Consider the following 19,311-nt stretch of genomic DNA (forward strand, 5'->3'; position numbering starts at 1 on the left):
CATAGATTCCTGAGCTTTGCTAGCTGTTGGAAGGCCTTGGAGTTCCAGTACAATCTGCTCCCATCAAAACGATTTCATGTCACAGAAATGACGACAGCTGCAAGCGGATAAAAGACTCCGTGAGTAAAGCTGATCAAGTAGCTGTTGCATCTGATTTGGGGATTTCTATAGAGACAGACTGTAGGTGCTGAGGTGGACACTAGTAACTAGTAATAAATGATTCTGAAAGCACTAAATAAACTAAGAGCTCAGCTCAATCTGACTGAACATTCAGTAGCTACAGTTTTTATTTGGCTACATAGCTACTGAAGCTTAGAAACTCAGTAGCTGTGTGCAGTTAAATAGTTAAGAGGTTGCAAAACATTAAAGTGCATCAAATTGTTAACACGAGAGTCATAATGGAGTCCTCTGGCCAGTGATTCAAACCTCTACTGGCCTCCCACCCTGCTAGCAGTGTCATTCTGCAAAGTGGGGAGGAGAGTGTGCATGAGAGTGAGGTTAATGGCACCAAAAAAAACTCCAAACTGGGACATTTCTTAGACCTTTCTGTCTTACAGCCTGTCAACACTGAGAAATTTGACACAGAGTGAACTTGTGGAAACTGTGAGCAAGCAATAAAGCGTAGTAAAACATTCTCGTGCTCCCCTTCTGCCTGAAATTGCATGACCTACAGTAGACTTTAAATTCCTCTGCCTAAGATGTGAGCTCCCTGCTTTTCAGCTTGCTAATAGCGTATTCCTCCAAGCCACAGTGCCTCGCCTGTTCCCTGCAAACAGACTCCTTCTATACAGCATCAGTATGCAGTCTGCTTTTGGGGGGGAGGGGGAGGAGCAGCACGGGGGAGGAAAAAGGGAAGGTTGGGAAAACAAAGCCTCTATGGTCGTCTCTCCAGCCGGGCCAGGCTGAGCCGCAGTAGCGGGGGCGAGTTATGTAATGTGACTGGCAGGACCCACTTCCCTGTTCAGAGCTGCTGCTCACACTAATCCCCACTGAGGAACAAGCCCTGCTTTGAAGGAGGAGAAGGAGATAGAAAGGGAGCTGTGAGAGAACCACTGGAGGAGGTGTGATTACAAGATTTTTAGCCTTTCATCGGCAGCAAATCGAACTCACTGACATCTCCCCTCTCAGCCTCTCTGCTGAAAGATCATAGTCAGAAGGATATCAGCGCCGCTAATGGCTCGCTAAAGCAATAGAGAGGAGACGCCACTTCTGCAAAAACGGCATGCCGATGACATTACCAAACACTGGCTTCTCAAACATTCAGACGACTGATAAACAAAAAGGTAGTCTTAGTTCACAGGAAGACACAACCGTAGTTATCGGAACATATCAGCTAATATTCACACATGTAATTCCAGCTGCATGTGTGACATATCTGCTGTATAACGCTGCTGTGTTTAGAACAACCAATACTGCCACCAAAGCAAAAGTTACAAAATATGAATTATTTTGTGATGAGATTCTGAAAATGTGTCCCAAATGGGACATTAAAGGAGTTTTGAAGGTAGATTGTAGATTTGTGTAATCGGGTGCTTTACTCTTTGGGTCATCACTGCAGTTATTCAACATCGTGCACCCAGATGTTTGTGTAGTTGGAACTCGTAAGCCTGTCACGAACACGGCGCTGGCCGAGTGTTAGCACTGCTGGCGCTAGATCAAATATCTTCGTTTTAGAATACCTAATAAAGTCGCGTAATGAAGGTAGTGTTGGCACGTTTTTATTGATTACAGACTTTTTTGTGATAACAGTAATAAAAGAATGAAAAGGTGTGTGTGTGTGTGTGTGGGGGGGGTATCAACGCAGGATCCTGTCAAACCCCATAAAACTAATGCAGAGAGTGTGCCGACGGACATGGCAGTAGTTTTTAAATGCAGCAGAGAGGAAGTGGTGTCAATAAAATCACTGAGGTAAACAACACAGAGCGAAGGAAACAACTAATCACCTGGAACCTCAGTCAGTTCTGCTAACCATAGAGACCAGGTGGAGGATTTAAAAGAGTTTAAAAATAAAAGTCTGATTCTGATTTACTGAGCTGCTTGCCTGGAAAACATGTGACTGCCATCACATGAGGGAGGGGAGGGAGGGGGAGAGAGTGGCAGAGGGTTCGTGTGTGTGTGACGGAGAGTGTGTCCAGCTCCCAAAGACGCATGCACGCACACAGCATGCATCCCTCTCCTGGCACCGTAATAAGCTTTGTGATCAGTTTCCTTGGTTTCCACTGACAGTAAGCAGATCTAGACAGCTCGGAGAGGTAAACAGCTACTGCTCTTGCTGCTGCACAGCCACGCAGACGCGAGTAAGACGGCTGGAGGAAGAATAAGAGAGTCAAACCCAGGGGAAGAGAGATTAATTTGTGGAGAGGAAGACGGGGACAAGCCAGCGCTGCAGCTGTTGGTGTCATCGGCAGTGGCAAGCCAGACAGCAACTATTTTAAAAACACAAACTCAGTGGTTTCCCGTTTCACTTTTCTCATTTGAACATTTCTCTCTCTCCTTGCGATTATGCCTCTTTTTTTTGACAACAATTGACAAAATCACAACTTAAATTTGCGGTAAATGCTCTTTTTCATCCTTTTAGGACAAATGTGTCTCTGCAGAGAGCACCATCCACATTTCACTGGTGTCCGTCTCATCTGGGAAGAGCATTTTAACAACAAAGTTCATTTCATTCCCTCACGCAGCGTGTGTGTTGACAGAGACTTTTAGCAACTTCGTACTTGAAGCTGTGGCAAATGACAGCCGTCTGATCTGTGCAGAGCTTTGCTCGTGCTGCAGTGAACTCGTAGATCCAGATGTATAATAAATGTGGTGTCGTGCTCATAAGCTAGCCTTCTACTCTTAGAATTTCAGCTACAATCGCATTAATCCACAGGAAGATGCGTTCGTGTATGTGCAATGCATGTGTGAGTGAGACAGACGGGGGGTAATGGAGGGCTTTTGATGGACACAAGCTAGTTCTGCACTACAGAGGCTGTGACCTACTTTTTATAGCCTCTGAAACAGACAAGCACACACACAGCCCCTGACAATGGGACAGGAAAGCGGAGGTTAGGCATGCACTAAGCCCCATTCTTAATACATGCATTCCAGTGGATAGAGCTCAATACTGCTGCACTTTAAACATGCCTGTTGGTACAAGCATCTCCTGCACTCAGTCTCCTGCATGTCTAACAGTAAAGGGTCGAGTCTGACTGTTGGTTTTTATAGTAATTCATCCACCTCACAATCCAATATCAAACTGATGTTATTTAGAAAATGGACATATGTGACTCAAAATACACGTCTTAGGGTGTCAAATGACTAAGTGCATTCATGGCATTTCGCTGCCGTCCTTTCGTACATCCAAGCTGCTGCGTCCACACACACTCACGCTCAAAATAATGCACTGCAATCTTCAGAACTAAAACCCAAGCCTGTCAATGAAAGGAGCCTCAGAACGAGCGAAGATCAGCTGACAGGTTAGATCTTAAAAAGTCTTTGTGGACCTACCGATTCCATGGCTGTGGGAGAAAGTCAGTGGGCTAAAATCCAACGAGAAAAACACCTGCCGCTGTCCACAGAATCCTAAAAAACAAACAAAGAAACACACGTGATGAGAAAAAGGGAATTAATTACAGGAACAAAACAAATATTTCCACATTCCTTGCAATGGTTGTTTTTTTCGTGTGTGGATGCAGCGGGTCATGTTCCTCCTCCCAGGAACAGTTCTCCCACAGTTCTCTGGCACCCCGGAAAAGACCAATGGAGGAGTAAAGAGACACAAACACGCACAGCTTTTAGTCCCGTTTGTTACTTCAACCAAAGAGGCAGCCCTGTAAAGCCCTTAATCCAAACCATCCAAGCTCATATGTTAATCTTCATCACAAACCTTAACCATGCCATGTCCTAAACCATAAACACTGAGCCCACACCCCCACCCAGTAAATTAGGTATTAACTTATCAAGTTCAGCAGCATTTATTTTGCCTGTTGTCGACTTAAAATTTACCTGCTGCAGGTCGTGTTGTAACCAGTTATGTAAAAGTTTGAGTGACTTTTTCCCAAAAGGCTCCATTGATGCAACTTCAGAATAAATCTCTCAAGACAGGAAATATGCAGAATTCCATCACATATTGGCAACTTTAGCAATTGTAAAACGTAGCCACTGGGAACAAAACATATAATCTCCTTTTAATGTATTCCAAGTGGTGTAACACAGTCTGCAACACATTTTGAAAATCAAACTTTAACACTTCTGAATGTCAGCTCGTGGCACAAGTTATGGAAGGACTCATGTCCCAACAAGCTTTTAGCATCAGAAGAACCCAAACCGCACGTGTACAAAAGCTAACCTATGTGTCCAATTTACCTCGACATCTCTCACCATTAAAGATGGAACTTGTGCAGCACCATGACAATGGTCAGTTTTTGACCATTTGACCAAGCGACACATTAGAAACGATCTCACCAAATTTGCACCATCTTAGTTTGACCGTAGATGAGCAAATGACAAGCAAAAGATATAAGCACCGAGAGACGGGCAGGAATATAACTGGCATTGAAAAAAAAAAAAAAAGAAGAAGAAGAAAAAGGACATTTTCGAATAACTGAATCAACAGAGAAGGTTATTAAAGGTGTATATTTACGCTGGGATGAAAATGAGCTAAGCTCTACATTGTTCTACATGTTAATCCTGGTTGCAGGTGCAAGGAATAAAAGTGGATTTTTTTTCAAGCTCAGAGAGGCAGGCAGCGCCTGTTACATAATCCAATCATTTGAGCATTTTGGATGAGGCCCTGCACTCAAAGGCATAGAGGGCCTTGGTAATAAAGGAACCCTACTGTCACAATGCCTTACAGAGAAGAGCCAACCTTTGCCTACAGTTCACAATGATAGATATTCTGATAATCACCAGTGTCTTATTTCTGTTTATGAACAGCATCAACAGGCTTGAGAGATGCAGCTGAAGGAATGCAATACGTACGACCTATAAAACACCATAATCCATGACAGGAAAGCTGTCTCAGTGGGTGCCGTCCAGTGCAGATTCATCACATTTTTCTTACAAAAGAGGAACAATTTGGGGTTCATTTCGTGAGCGATCAGTCACGTCAACTCTGTTTGATCTGCATACAGAACCGGTTTAAGATTGAGTGCAACTTGTAAATCAGGAGAGCACCACCCTGGACTTGTCGCCAGTCCATCACAGGGCCACGCAGAGAAAAAACAACCGTGCGCACTCACAGCACCCCACCAACACTCCACCAACACTCCACCAACACTCCACCAACACCGTGCAGCCCTGTGACAAAAAGTTCTTCGATAGACGACTTAAATGAACAAAAATAATCGATTGCTGCAGGTCAATGTTACACTCAGTTAAAGTTTAAGCATTGTACATATATAAGAATTGAACAGAACAGGCCCCAGGATTAAGACCTTCAACATTACATGGAATAATTGAAGATTTTCAACCAAAGCGGCGCGCTTCTCTTGTAAAGTTCACCGCACCACTCGATACAGTGGATGGAAACTTAAACCTGCCAAATCCAGATAAAGGAGGAGTATCATCAATAACTTTTGCCATTTGCAACCACGCTTCACAACAGTTTTGAGCCAAGCATCAGAACGAGAGAATAAAGAACTAATCCCGTAACTGGAGTTTAGATGAAAATACATCCTTTCAGCATCAGTAGCACCATTTGAGCATATGCAGTCGTTGCATCAATGCTATGCAATGTCAAAGTTCATTACTTTTACTGCACGATACAAACTGATCTCATTTAACCACGACTACGCTCTGGGATATGATGAGATGTTTTAAACCGTATTATTTGCAAAACAAAGTTTCTGCTGGTGAGTGGCATGTAGCCTCTGTATAAACAGCAACAAAGGCGGGTACGGGGAGAAAAATCTGGAAAAGGAATATTTGTTTTCAAAGAGAAACGATAAACTGGAGAAGCACGTCTTCCATGTAAGCGACAAGGGAGCCTTTAGTTAGATCGGACTCATTGCTCTACAAGGACATGATGTGTTCACCTGACTGTGAGCACAGCAGAGCTAACAGCCCTTGTGACTGAAAGTCACTGCACAGTCTCACAGTTCAAATAAGAAGCAACGGCATGTGCACGTGCCGACAAAATGCTTCTGGTCTTTCCACATCTAATGGATGCTTTTCATACTATTTTACTCAACACGTCTTGCTTTTTTTTTTTTTTTTTTAAATGAAACATTTTCTCACAAAAATAAATAATGTTGCAATGCCCCCCCCCCAGTATCTTGCAGCTCTCATTAGAAAGCCATGATGACACGCCAGAGACACGCCAGCAAGGAAAGCAATACAAGAGGCATTTCAATCACAAGATCCCAGGTAATGACAGCTCTGATTTCATTGTACTGCAGAAAGAAAGACAGACAGCTCAACTGAGTGAAAGTTAGTGAAATGATGCTGTTACGGTCATCAATCTCACACGAGACGACAATAATCTCGTGATAATCCGTTGTTTATACCGTAAAATCATGATAAAATACAGAAAAAAAAATCCTGAAGTCAGTGAATGATAGTGGCCAGTCCCTTCCCCCTCCCCCCAGCACCCATGCAACCACACAATGAGGACAAGGGTTTAATCGGGGTTTAGGCAGCAGGACGTGCGAGGGTATTTAACAGAGGCCCAGTGTTGGGGTGACATTCCAGTGATTACTGGACACACCCCCTCCACCACGAACTGAACCCACGTTTGGTTCATCATTCTGGTTTTAAGGCATCACAAAGGGATAGAGGGCCACTCGTAAGTACCGTCTAGTTGCCAGCTTTAGCACAGGAAGGGTGGCAGGTGGGAACGCAACGGGATTAAGGCCAGACCTCCTGAGGACGGCCTAGAGTAGTAATGAGGATGATAGTTAAGTGCGCATTTGTTTTTGTACAGTAGTAGAACCTGTGGGGTTTTCCCAGTTGGAAGCCTGGGCCTGACGGATTGAAATAATCCAGCCAGAAAGTACAATCCTACCCTCCTGGACACAGCTATAACACCCACTCAATGCCCCCCCACCCCCACACTTAAATCTACTTCTCAAAACCTAACAGGAACACAAGCAGAAGCACACACTTCAGAAAGCGGTCCTTTCACATAAACAGGAACACAACATACAGGACATATTCTTTTGCCCACAGGAACAGAGATGGATGGATAACATAGCTGACATCCCAAATCCAAAAATAATCATTTGGAACCAGTTGCTCCAGCTCTTTGCATTACTACAATTAGTTCAGATATGTGTGTAAATGGGTCACAGGGGCTTTATCTCACCATATAATAGCTGTACAAATTGGCAATCTGACATTTGCTTAATGCCAAACTTGAAAGAGGTGAACAATTCCCCCGAATTTCTTTCTTTTGTATGTTGTGAAAAACAACAACAGCCTATACAACAGACTATACGAAAATGCTTGCCACCATCCCCATGCTGCATTTCCATTTAAAATTCTTCTATAAACACGTGTGGCATTTAAAAAAAATCTTTTTTTGTTGTTTATTTTTTAAACCCAACCCCTTCTCGATCTCATATCTTCATATTTATCCTAACCTTTGCCTGGGAAGTCTTACCGAGATTAAAAATCTCGGTTCTAAGATCGTACGGACGTCCTGGACGAGTGCACTAACTAAGCTACACAGGGAGAGAGTGAAATATGTGTGCAGCACATGCACAAATCTGCCGACTGTCCACTCCACATTTAGACGAAACGCACAGCTTGGCCAGTTAAATGGACCAAAGTTCGTGTCCCAGTATGCGTGCATGGGAGGGGAATGTCTGACGAGGCGACGCTGTCGACTGTGCGAGAAAAAGTTTGAGATATTCTGTTGCCTCCAACGTTCTCTCTGTGAGGTCAGCGTTCATGCAAGTGTGGCTCAAATCGCTGCACAGATGTTCCAGCTGTGTTAGTTGACGTGTCGTCGCAATTGGCTGATTTTCTGTCACAATTTCAGATGCGTTTAGGTGAAATGGGAAAATGTGTGAAAGAGCAGAGCTTCATCGGGAATTCAGCACTATTAATGTCAGCTGGCACCTCAAAACAGATATTTGTTCTAGTGTCATGTAAACATGCTTTAGCTGTATCCTCAATCTGAAAATACAAAAAAGTGTGTATAAACCAACTAGAATTCATCCAGCCACTCAGTTTAGACTCACTGTACCGAGACTAAACATTCGCTATTATCATGCACAATTACAATAAGTTCCTCGTTACCATGACAACATGTCTGCATATTCAATTTTTTTTTTTTTTTTTTTTTTGCACGCTCACTGTCCCTGTTAGCTAACAGCTGAAATATGAACATGAACAGCTGAATGAACCCAGTCACATCACTGCAGGTACTGCCATACACAGATGAGGAACAGAACAGTTTGTGAGCCATGGTGCGGCGACCATGTGTGTAATCCAGTCAGCTGTCCTTACAAGCGCTTCCAAACACTGCTGTAAGCGAGCGAGCTGATGAGACCAACCCTGCTTTAAACAGTGACCTTCAACAAGAATCAGAGGTTGTCTTTGATGCTGACAGCCTATGACTGCAGATAAAGATAAATCTCTTCACTGGAGCACAGAGAATAACATCGTGCCAGAGTGACTGAAACGTTTGGTTGAAACCGAGACGGGCCTGTTGCTATATGGCGTTCTGTAAAAAGTGTGTCCACAAAGCATCCATTTTGGAAACTCATATAGACAGAATTTTGTGTCAAAATATCCTCATTCATCTAAGTGAGAGGGCGGAAAATCTGAATCATGTACACACACACACACACACACATATGTAAATACACTCACGTACATACGTCCCATGCTTTGACCAAAATTAAACAGGCTGATCATTACCCAGAAGCTCACCTCCCTCAGTAATCTTGCACATTATGCATGATAAACTCCTTTTCCATACTTACAGTGATAATAAAGGGATGGGTATCAAAAACCAGCACGAAATCAGTAACAGGAATCAGTAGTTTCTGACTGATTGGTAACAAATGAGACACAATGGTGGCACCGTCAGTAATTATGCGATGTTCATTCTAACTGCTAACAGTGACAAAGAGGACAACATGAGGCGATTACATGACTCGAGACCGTGTCGTGCGTTCCGTGTTGTCCAGTCTTGACAAAACTCTCTGACTCATGTCACTTCACCAAATATTATGTACATTTAGCTAAATTCATAAAAGGTTGTCATTTGTGAGACAAATACAACATTCTATAACTCTGAAGACCGATTTGGTAAAGCTGCGGCTTCTGAAAAGCAGCATCCTGACTCAGGTGCTGATAAGACACACTTCGCCATTCTGACCCCATCATGCTACAGAACATTTGCGGCTCTTAGAAGAAGAAGAAGAAAAAAAACAAGTATGTCTGCGGTTTATGACTCATGATACAGCTAGCGTTGGTTTAAGTACTTTTAATCCATGTACATAAATAATCCTACAAACTAAGTCCGAGAGTCTGCAGCCAAGGCTTTGTCAGTGCATAGCAGAATGACACAAATCTGTCACCAGCTTTATTCTGAAAGATCTGCAGCACAAAGTTAAGTTGGTTAAAGTACACTTCAGGGCCAACCGCTGATAAATTGCTGGTAAATTGTTGAGTGCTAGGTAGTTTGAGCTATGTGCAACCACAAAAAGAAAAAGGATTTTGTATTGCTCATGCTTTTATTTTCTTCAACTGCAGGAGACTATGATGTCATGCGTTGTACTCTATTTTGGTCCACTGATCCAAAGTCTGTTTGTCTGTGGGATTACTACCTCGCACATATGTATTCTTAACAAAGTCTTAACCGAAGCTCCAACAGGAGATGACCAGCGGAGCATTGGGAGGTTTTCAAATAGCGCAGTAAGAACAACTGAGGACACAGTGATCGGAAGCAGCAGGAGTAAGTTTAAGCATTTAGACAGAGTTGTATGCTCGAGCAGTACAGCTAACCATGTCTGTAACATAAGTACAGAGACAGAGCAAAAGACTTTAATAAGGAGGAATAATGAATCGCTTTTCAAAAACAAATCATTCAAACTGTGCAATCTTGACATCTTTTTATTCAGGAGCAGCACTGATACCCGTAAAAAAAAGAGACACTTCTAAACTAAAATCTGTGCAGCCCGATCAGCTAGATACGTTTCTCAACTGGGTAGACAGCTGGCTATATAGAGGGAGGAGTGGCACATAATCTAGGATTATAGATTTTCCCATTGATTCTTATTTGGTTTCTATTTGGGTTTATTAAGAACCAAATAAAAATCCCATGATACCACTTGTTTCACTTCAGCAGTAAGTTCTTCGCCATAAGCTGTAGGACCGAAGCTTCTCTCGTGTTGCTTTATTAAAGCACATGACATAAGTTACAGTACGGAGAACTGGCACAACAGAAAAGCTAATCGCTCCTCCGCTGCAGATCAGAACTATCCTGATCAAACACTCTTTTTCCAACCGTAACACAAGAAATGAAAAAAATAAATGCTGCAGCGCAAAAAACAAACAAAAAAACAGTCTGGTTATCAGGCAGAAGTCTGCGCAGCGTCATGGATCGCGTCACATGGTCACCTCACCAGTACCAGCAGCAACGCCGTCCCACACAGCGAAGCTAGGGAATCAATTCAAGCTGGTAAAATGAAATAAATTGATTCAATGCAATGCTTAAAACAGACTTTGATTTGGGATGTTTTAGCTTTAGATCATTGTTTAAATGTCGACGATTTAACCCAAAAACAAAAAGGAAAAGAAAAAAAAACATTCCAAAAAGGAGCGTGACAGCAACAAAATGATGCCTGTCATAAACCAAATCCACGATTTGTGAAAATTGTTGAAAACGTTTAGATGCAATCCCAACGACGGCAAACCCCGCCCCACATAAAGTCTGAGCACAAAGCTATATAAACAATAGGAAGCTACAGAAGCTCAATAACAGCAGCCTGGTTTCAGCCTCCAGTATGTCAAAGCATCAGGTTTCAGTCTTTATTGTAATATCTCCACTAATTAGATTCAGTCATCTGCTCCTCTATATAGCGATGGGGAAACCTTACACTTGAGGGTGTGGGGAGACAGCTGGGGGGGAGATGCACACCAGACCTCTCCTCATCAAAAACATCTACATTATTGATTAAGCTTGGTTTCTGCAAGGAAGGACCAGAGCACATCATTCTTCTCCAGCCTGAGCAGACAACACAGGCGGGACACTTGCAGATCCATCTACATACATTTATCGAAACACGAAATACGCTGGTGTGAGATAACGCCTTAGCACCGAATAAGGAAACGAATGGTAAAGTTGAGAGGGTGTAAGAGGGAGCAGGGAAGGATATCAACCCATCTACACATCTGCCAAATAAAAGCCTGAAATCAAACGAAAGCAGGGGAGAGAAGAAAGGAGGAGAGGGGAGAAGGCATGGGGCTGCAATAAGAGGGCAGCAGCAGTACTCGTGACACAGTTAGCTGCAGCGCTTGTTTGTTCGGCACAGCCATGCCGCGCCAGGCTCTGCTCACACGCTCAGCTCCCCGTGCTAAGGATCTTCAGCTGTTGTCAAGGTAACAAGCTCTCTGGACTGAGGGGAAAGAAAAATATATCTCACATTCAAAAGATGTCTTTTCAAATGCTGGCGTCAACCTGAACCTCGCATGTGCTCCAAGTACAGAGCCTGCGTATCCGAAGCTGGGTCTTTGGAAACCAACGCTTTCCTTTTCCCCTGAATGTTATCATTTTCAGAACATGAACCTGCGCGCCTCTTCTCTGACGAGGCTAAAATGAAATGAGGGACCGAAGTCACAGCGCAGAGGCTGGAACAATCACAGTTCAGAGTTTCTTTAACAACACTGATTAACATGAGAAAAGCCATAACATGTCCTGCCTGCTATGTGCAGTTTTAGCTTACCACAAGCACACTTAAGCAAAGGTACAAAGAGCCAAGCGTACAAGGTATGACCATTTTTTGTCCAAATGCATCTTATGACAGGAGAGAAGCAGCAAGAGGGCTGTTGTGTTCAGTGAAAAAATAAAAAATAAAATCTATAGGTTCAGTAACTCGCCAAGAATTATTCATCAAGAGAAGATGTCGAGGTGTAATGATGAACTTACAGGCATGCGCGGTCACTCTTTATAATTGAAGCTCGTGTGGCAGGTCTGTGCGTGTGTGCGTGTGTGTGTGTGTGTGTGTGTGTGTGTGTGTGTACAGTAGTTCGTCGAGTCTCTACGGGCCAGTGCGGAGTGAGTGAACTCCAGTTTTTTCCTCCACTGAATAGACAATATTCTTTGGCTTTAAAGCCTCCCACACACATAAGGATAACACCAGGGTCCCTTTCGCTCTGGCGTCTGAGACAGTAAGGACTATCCAGAGCTACGAAGGGCTCCTGGATGGGTTTTTCGGTTTTGGCTTTGGGTCCATTTTGCATTGAGGTAATGATGCTCTAGTGCAATACTCAGGGGTTCTTCAAAGATCGTATATTCAAACTTTTTTCAAAGATCTAACACACTTGTGCTGCACAGCATTCAATCTCCAAAAGGAATACTACATTTTCAGGCAGACTGATCAAACAGTGAACATGTTTATCACAATAACTATGATTTTAAAAAGATGGTTAAACCAATTACATGACCACAGCAGCTCAGCCAAACCTGAAAGTCGGTCGCATATTTATTTTTTCAAATGGTGCTGAAAACAGTGCTTGAGATCATTTTATCACCAAGAGAGCAAAAGCAGAGCATGGTCAGGAGTTAAGTGGCGTCTTATTAAAGTTGCTACACTTGGTTAAAGGAAATGACCCCATCATTTGATTCAGCTAATATCACCCTGAGCTTAATATACGTTGTATACAATACAATATCTGCTCAGATACTGTTAGCAGAAATGTGAAATATCTAGAAATATACGTAAACGCCAACAAAACGGCACTGAATGGGCTCAGCTGACCATTGCGGCTCCCCGTGGTGATTCTATCCAAGTGCTCCCACTGCCAGCCAGTCGAAAGGTACGAGGTAAATGGCCCGCATTCACATAGCGCCTTTTTAAACACTCTGAACAACTCAAATCAACTCCGAGTACAGGTAACACCCATCGACATGCATTTCTAAAGAAAGCCATTTCCATCCCACAGACTGAACACATTTCTCTATCACACACACACACACACATATTCGCAGAACAATGAGCACAGCGAGGAAATAGTGGGGTTCAGTGTCTAACTTGAGGATTTGTTGGGATACAAACTTGAGAAAGCAGACACTGATTTTTTTTTTTAACTCCTACCACTGACAGTAAAAAGCCTCGTTAGCACACATTCCCTATTACTATGTGCTGAGCAGACAATCAGCTGCACCAGGAGCTGCGTGCACGTCTGCTGCCCTTGGCTTGTCGGTGCCTAATACCAGTTAACTTTTTAGTTTTTGTTTTTTCCCAGCAGATTCCACATGATGAATCGGCCTTGGGTCGATCAGAGAGAGATTACTGATTGGCTGTTCAGTAGCAAATGAGTGCACAAGGAGGACATGTACTTTTCTCATATGTCACTGTTACAACACTTTTCCTAAGAACATGGCAATGCAGACAGGCCAGCTCTGTGTAGAACACAGAACAAACAGCTTTACTTGGGTTTGTCTTTATTCTATCTGATCTCATAATATAAGTTGAGCCGTGTATGTACCATCATCTCCTTCTGTGCTGCAGAGTTATATACTGTTGAGCTGGTGAACAGCTCAGCTGGCATTTGGACATGGCCTTTTGCAGTGTGTTCGAGTGCTAAATATTTGCCCAGACACCGGTGATGTGAGCAGACACGGCAGGAGGCCGTTTTTTGGAGGTTTTTTTGCCACCGGTTCTTCACGCTGGTTATTAATGTCGCATATTTCTATTTTCTCACCCTGACCCTGCACGTTGCTGGATTCCAGGACACTCTTTCTGTCAACACAACCTTTCCTACTGTTTTCAACAGTGCGCATCAGTGTTGAAAGGGTACAGGTTTGCACGGCTGGCCTGTCCCACTGTCCTACATTACAGCAGAGACACTGGTTGGTGGCAGCAGTGCTTTTCAGGCTCGCTCTCCACATCGGCACATCTCAGCTACGGCATGCCGATTCCCTCCCTTGTCGGATGATATTGAACAGAATCCACTGGGGTTGAAGAGCATTCTCATTTCCCCCCACATACGCCCAAAGGATCGATCTTGTCAAAGAACCACTCGTCTTAGCGTTGGTCAATAACTATTGAATATTTCAAACATGCTGTAAGAACACACCCAGAAGAAGCCAGGAATTTAATTTCCATTTCTCACCCAATCTTCTCATTACAAACTAATAGAAAAGGGATAGAATCACATCAGTTAAGTTTGTTGTTGTTGTTTCCACAGTTCTGCCATTTGTCTTTTTTTTTTACGTTGCTATGGTTGCAGTGAAAAGACGGAGCTCTCTCTGAATACTGGAAATGGAGGAGTAGCAGCACATGGTACATAAACACCCGCACATGCGCCAACACCACAGAGCGAGCTGACAGTGTTGGTTGTGAACGCCTGCAGCCATCCCCTTATACACACAATTTCCAGCCAGTTAAAAAGTGGGCATTTAATAAAAACCTTAAGCTGACCCACTATGTCTACACACATATACTAAATCATGTATCCAACAAGGAAGCCAGCCTTACAGTTCTACGCTGTGTCAAACTCCACTTTCTGTTAAACAGTTTATCTTCAAAAGAGGATAGGCCCGTCCAACATATTCTGCTAATACAATCAGAAAGATTATTCGACAGTATAGAACACTGAGCTTCTCTCAGAGAGAAAGAAAGCTGTCCAAACAGCAAAGGAATGTGGGTGTGCGTTTAAGACATGTGAAAGTACTAGAAAGCACAGCGAGTAGAGGAAAAAGCTGCAGCCCTCTGTGACTATGGATGATTTGTCACTGAAAATAAGCGTGCTTCAAGACAATAAATAGACAAGAGTATAGCTCAGCCTCTCCTGCCAAGTGATCGCCAATAAAGAACATCAACATATACACACCGACCTGTTCATTCATTTTTTCCACCCTCACTCCTGAGGAAGCAGGGGAAGACAAATCGGTCGTGCTGCAGCAGGCTTTGTTCACGCAGCCGAAAACCAGTGACGACTCTCTGCACTCTTATCCTCGGCCACATACTACAGCAGGGAAAATAATACGCCGGGCGCCGGCCATTCACTACGCACAGCTAATGTGCCTTTCTTCTCTAAAGACAAAAAAACAAAAACAAAGTGGCACCACCATTGCAGTGATTACAAGGCCAAGCAGCATAATGACTCAGCTAATTTATGTGTGCACGTTTGGTCAGAGTTGGTGTTTGTTTTGGAATCTCAGCTTCTAATCTTGCAAACCTTCCATTCCTTTATAGCAGTTTCCTTGTTGAATCTGGAGAAATGTATCTTGCGAAAAGAAAAAATGTAAAACAAAGGGAGAAAGACAGAGAAACAAACACTGAACAGTTATCTATTCATGTGACAGATGAAATGTTTCTTTTTTTTTCAGGGGTAAGGAAACAGACCTATTGTTATTCTCTGCTCTGAGCAATTATTTCAAACAGTTGCACACAGTGTAGTCTACAAATTCTTCATCATTTTAAGCAGAACAGAAGCTCCATGTAGACCATCGATGCCGGCCAAGGCTTGGGAATCTAGCAAAGGCCCGACAGGAAAACCCTTCATCACTGAATGAAATGATCTGACTAAAAGCATAAAAACACAAATGCCGTCAGTCGAGTGCGCATAATTTACGACGATTCTTGTTTAAGGAGGAAACCAGGCAAATATAGTTAGGTCCAACGCCCTTAGCTTCCTGTACACGGTGCTTCCTGAGGAGCCAAGGCTACTGCATAGAGGAGGAGATGGGGGAGGAGACTGTCAAAGAGTGCGAGCTGAGAAGAGGCTGCGAGGATGCAGCATGCAAGTAAATCTCTGAAACGCCAAGATGAAAAGGAAATGGTGTCGTGAAAAAAGTGGGAGCAGAGGAGGAGGGAGAACAGAGAGTTGGAGTGTGGAAGCCGAGAGGACAGAGGGGGAGTGGAGCCAAGTGTGTGAGAGAGCAGCATAACAGCGCACCACAGGGCTGAGTTCAGCAGACAGTATCATCTATCCAAGAAACACAGAGGGTGACATGATGAAATTAGGCATATTGCACATGGGCACAACGAGCTGGTGTTTTATCATAAAAGCACCCGGGCAGCACCATCTACTACGTCATCAGCAGCAGCAGCAGCAATGCGCACGTGAACAATATTTACATCGCAGGATGCTTGATGTCAAGTTTGAGGCAAATTGGACCAAACGCTTCATGTTCGAACTCCTTTTCATTCCTTTCAAGATCAACGTGACAAGTCCGATAGAAGAAAATGAGCTTTTCTTTGATGCCGACGAATGATACGTCGGCTCCGAATGCACACAATGAGTACGGTTACGTGCACGATTAAGTTGAGCTACGGTTAGAGACCAACTTGACCATTTAGCTGGAGCATTGTTCTTGTCCCAGAGTACATGTATGGGAAGGGAGAAGAGTTATTGAGCGCCCATTTGAGTCTGTATAAAAGCATATAAATGCTGAGTGGTTTGATCACCAACCCCATTATCCATGAGTTTGCACAATTTCAGTCGTTCTAACACATTTTTATGCATTTCGAAAGTCCAGTTTTGGTCTGAATGATACAATAATTTGGATTTTTCTCCATTTGAGGCTCCACATTTCATTAGTGTTCTGTGCTCTGCTCCCCAACAAACTGATTCACTCCTGAGGAACGGGGCAGCAGTGGCGGTACATCAGAGGCAAAGAGTGTGTCCAATTGTGAAGCATTAAAGGTTGGAGAAAAAAATAGGTCCATTTTCCTGTTTATTTAATGGTTTATTTCTGTGTTGCCGCATCACTCAAGTCAATCCAGATTGATTCTTTTCTTCATATCTCTCTTTCTCGCTCTCAAAAAAAACAAAAACCTATTCGAGTAATCTTGCGTCAATTCCTGTAATTCTTTTTAACGTCACAAAAACAGACGAAAATAATAATATGTTTTTTTTTTTTTTTTATCCTGCTGCCGTAAACTACAACCACTGACATCAAAAGACACGAAAGAAGAGTGTAGGGCTGGAAAGACAACACCAAGGGAGATTTGCCTTACTTCTTATTGCAATGACCAACCAATTAGTTCACTTAGCCACTTGAAATGTAGCCAGCTTTTTAATGAGGGAAACTACAAAAATAAATCAGCTGGAATTTTAAATAGAAAGACCAAAAGACATCACGAGGAATCGATTTCTTCAGACAAATATAGCATGAAAGCTTTACTATGAAGGATGTACATTTAAGCCTTACAAGATTTGTGCTTTTTCACTACGCAGACTTTAATGGCAAGGCCCTGAAACCCTTAAAGCTTACCAAAAATCATGAAAAAAAGTTACCTCAAAACAACACCGTAAAGACATTTCCAAGACTCTACGAGTTCATTTGAAATTGCATTGAAGGGACATTTAAAGCAGAGAGATAATAGACTACAATGAAAAAAAATACAGTTATCCCTTAAGGAATAGGAGGGCATAACAGTTTAATTTGCATGTGCTCACACTGTAAACATATAGGTATGATCCTTTGACTGCTCACCTCCTTTAAAGAAAAATGACTGTGCGGTGATTGTGAGCAAGAACTGGCTTTGCATAAGTAATGAGCAGGAATAAAAGGCTGTCCTACATCCACACCAGAGATTACACTGCTGGCTGCTGTTTCTATAAAAAGCTTCATTGCAGGGAGTATGACTGACACAAGCATACACACACAGCCGCGCGCACACACACACCCCAACACAAATACGCAGATGGGCACGACAACAAGACAGTGGGTATTTATAGGAAAGAAGGTTCTAGCATCAAAGGAACTTTTAAGATCTGTGCGTGGTTACTGTAGTCGCCCAATCACAGATCTGTGACTATTCCAAGCCTTGAAAGACAAACACAGTCAACGCTGGAAAGATTAATGGCCGCTCCAAGCCAAATTAAAAATGCCCTCTTCATCTCCAGCTCTCCTGCTTTCCACTTCATTTTTAACACCGTTTCCTGCGAGGGCAAAAACAGCTCGAGCGAGTGTCTTTAAAACGTGTCATACAGGAATACAAAAAGCCCGGTATGAGTGCAGAACACATACCATCATGCGACTGTATGAACTGTTCCGAGTTGCCACATATTCAGGAGGGAAAGTCCCTGTGCAGGCTGACAGGAGATGATGTGACTTTCCATTCCCTGCTGCTGCTCTGCTGCTCTGCTGCTCAACAGCAACACAGGCTCCCAGACACTCACTCACAGAAAACATTCAGACTTTCTGCTTCTCTGGATGGATTAATACTGCGCTGGAATTACATTATTACTGCTGTATATTCATAACTACAGTGTGCATTGTTACTCTTAACGTTGCTTCAGAGGGGTGGGGGGGGGGAGGGCGTGGCATTTTCTGGAATCAACGTCCGAAAAGACAGCTGCAAGCATGTCAACGCACAACTATATAACCAAGACTGAAAGCCTTATCGTGGGGAGGTCTGAAGTGGATGATGCGATACGTACCGACTGCAGATGTTCTTGTTGATAAATCTTTGAGCTTCGACTGTGTTCAGCGTGCTTCGATGACAGATCTCACAATATAGCAGCCTTTTGATTCAACGCGGTGCATTTTTTTTTTTTGCTCAAATTGCGTCTTTTTTCTAAGTGTTGGCCACCAAGAATTTGGATGTTGGAGTGCTCCACTTGGAGCATTCTTGCACAGCTGAATCAAACTGAAAATCCATGTTGAAATATAAGGCAGTTCAAACATCATACGAAGGTAACAGTTCATCATCTCCAGACATTGTGTCAAAAGACATAAAGGACGAGTTGGTGCACACCGAGTCTTAATTGCCAACGCTCTCTTGAACAAAATGAGTCATGCTGTTTGAGGCCGAGTCAGACAGAGTTGCATATGGCACAGGAGAACTAAGTTTTTTTTCCCCCTGCGTGACATAATTTCATTTAGGTTGTTCAGAAAATGTTTTTAAATGGGATCAAACTCCCCGTCACCCACAGGAGACTGAGGATACTGTGACTACAGCTCGTTAGCAGCTTATTTCCACATTCACACAGAGTATCACGACAGCACTTTAACATGAGACCGCAGAGGCTGCTGGCTTGTGGCTGGCTTTGTAATCGTGCTCGCTTCGGTGTTAGCTGCTTTTCTTAAAGTAGGTCACGTTCAGCAGGGTTATCGTGTTTTAAGTGTCCGCGAAACTTCTGACACAACTTCAAGGTCGCCCCCTCCACTGCGCACTTTGGCCTTAGAGGCAGTACAGA

The 19,311-nt window shown here is 43.2% G+C and overlaps 1 protein-coding gene across 2 annotated transcripts in view; it reads right to left on the reverse strand.

The window, feature by feature from the left end:
- Positions 1-19,311, reverse strand: part of ankrd11 (ankyrin repeat domain 11) — a 96,514-nt gene that overhangs the window by 69,064 nt on the left and 8,139 nt on the right. For both annotated transcript variants that reach the window (XM_072380726.1, XM_072380725.1), the window contains exon 2: positions 3,490-3,564. The gene's annotated coding sequence lies outside the window, so the exon portion shown is untranslated. The remainder of the gene's footprint in view (positions 1-3,489; positions 3,565-19,311) is intronic.

This window comes from Leuresthes tenuis, unplaced genomic scaffold (genome assembly GCF_036924035.1).
Source record: "Leuresthes tenuis unplaced genomic scaffold, fLeuTen1.0.hap1 SCAF_2, whole genome shotgun sequence".
NCBI classification, from domain to species: Eukaryota; Metazoa; Chordata; class Actinopteri; order Atheriniformes; family Atherinopsidae; genus Leuresthes; species Leuresthes tenuis.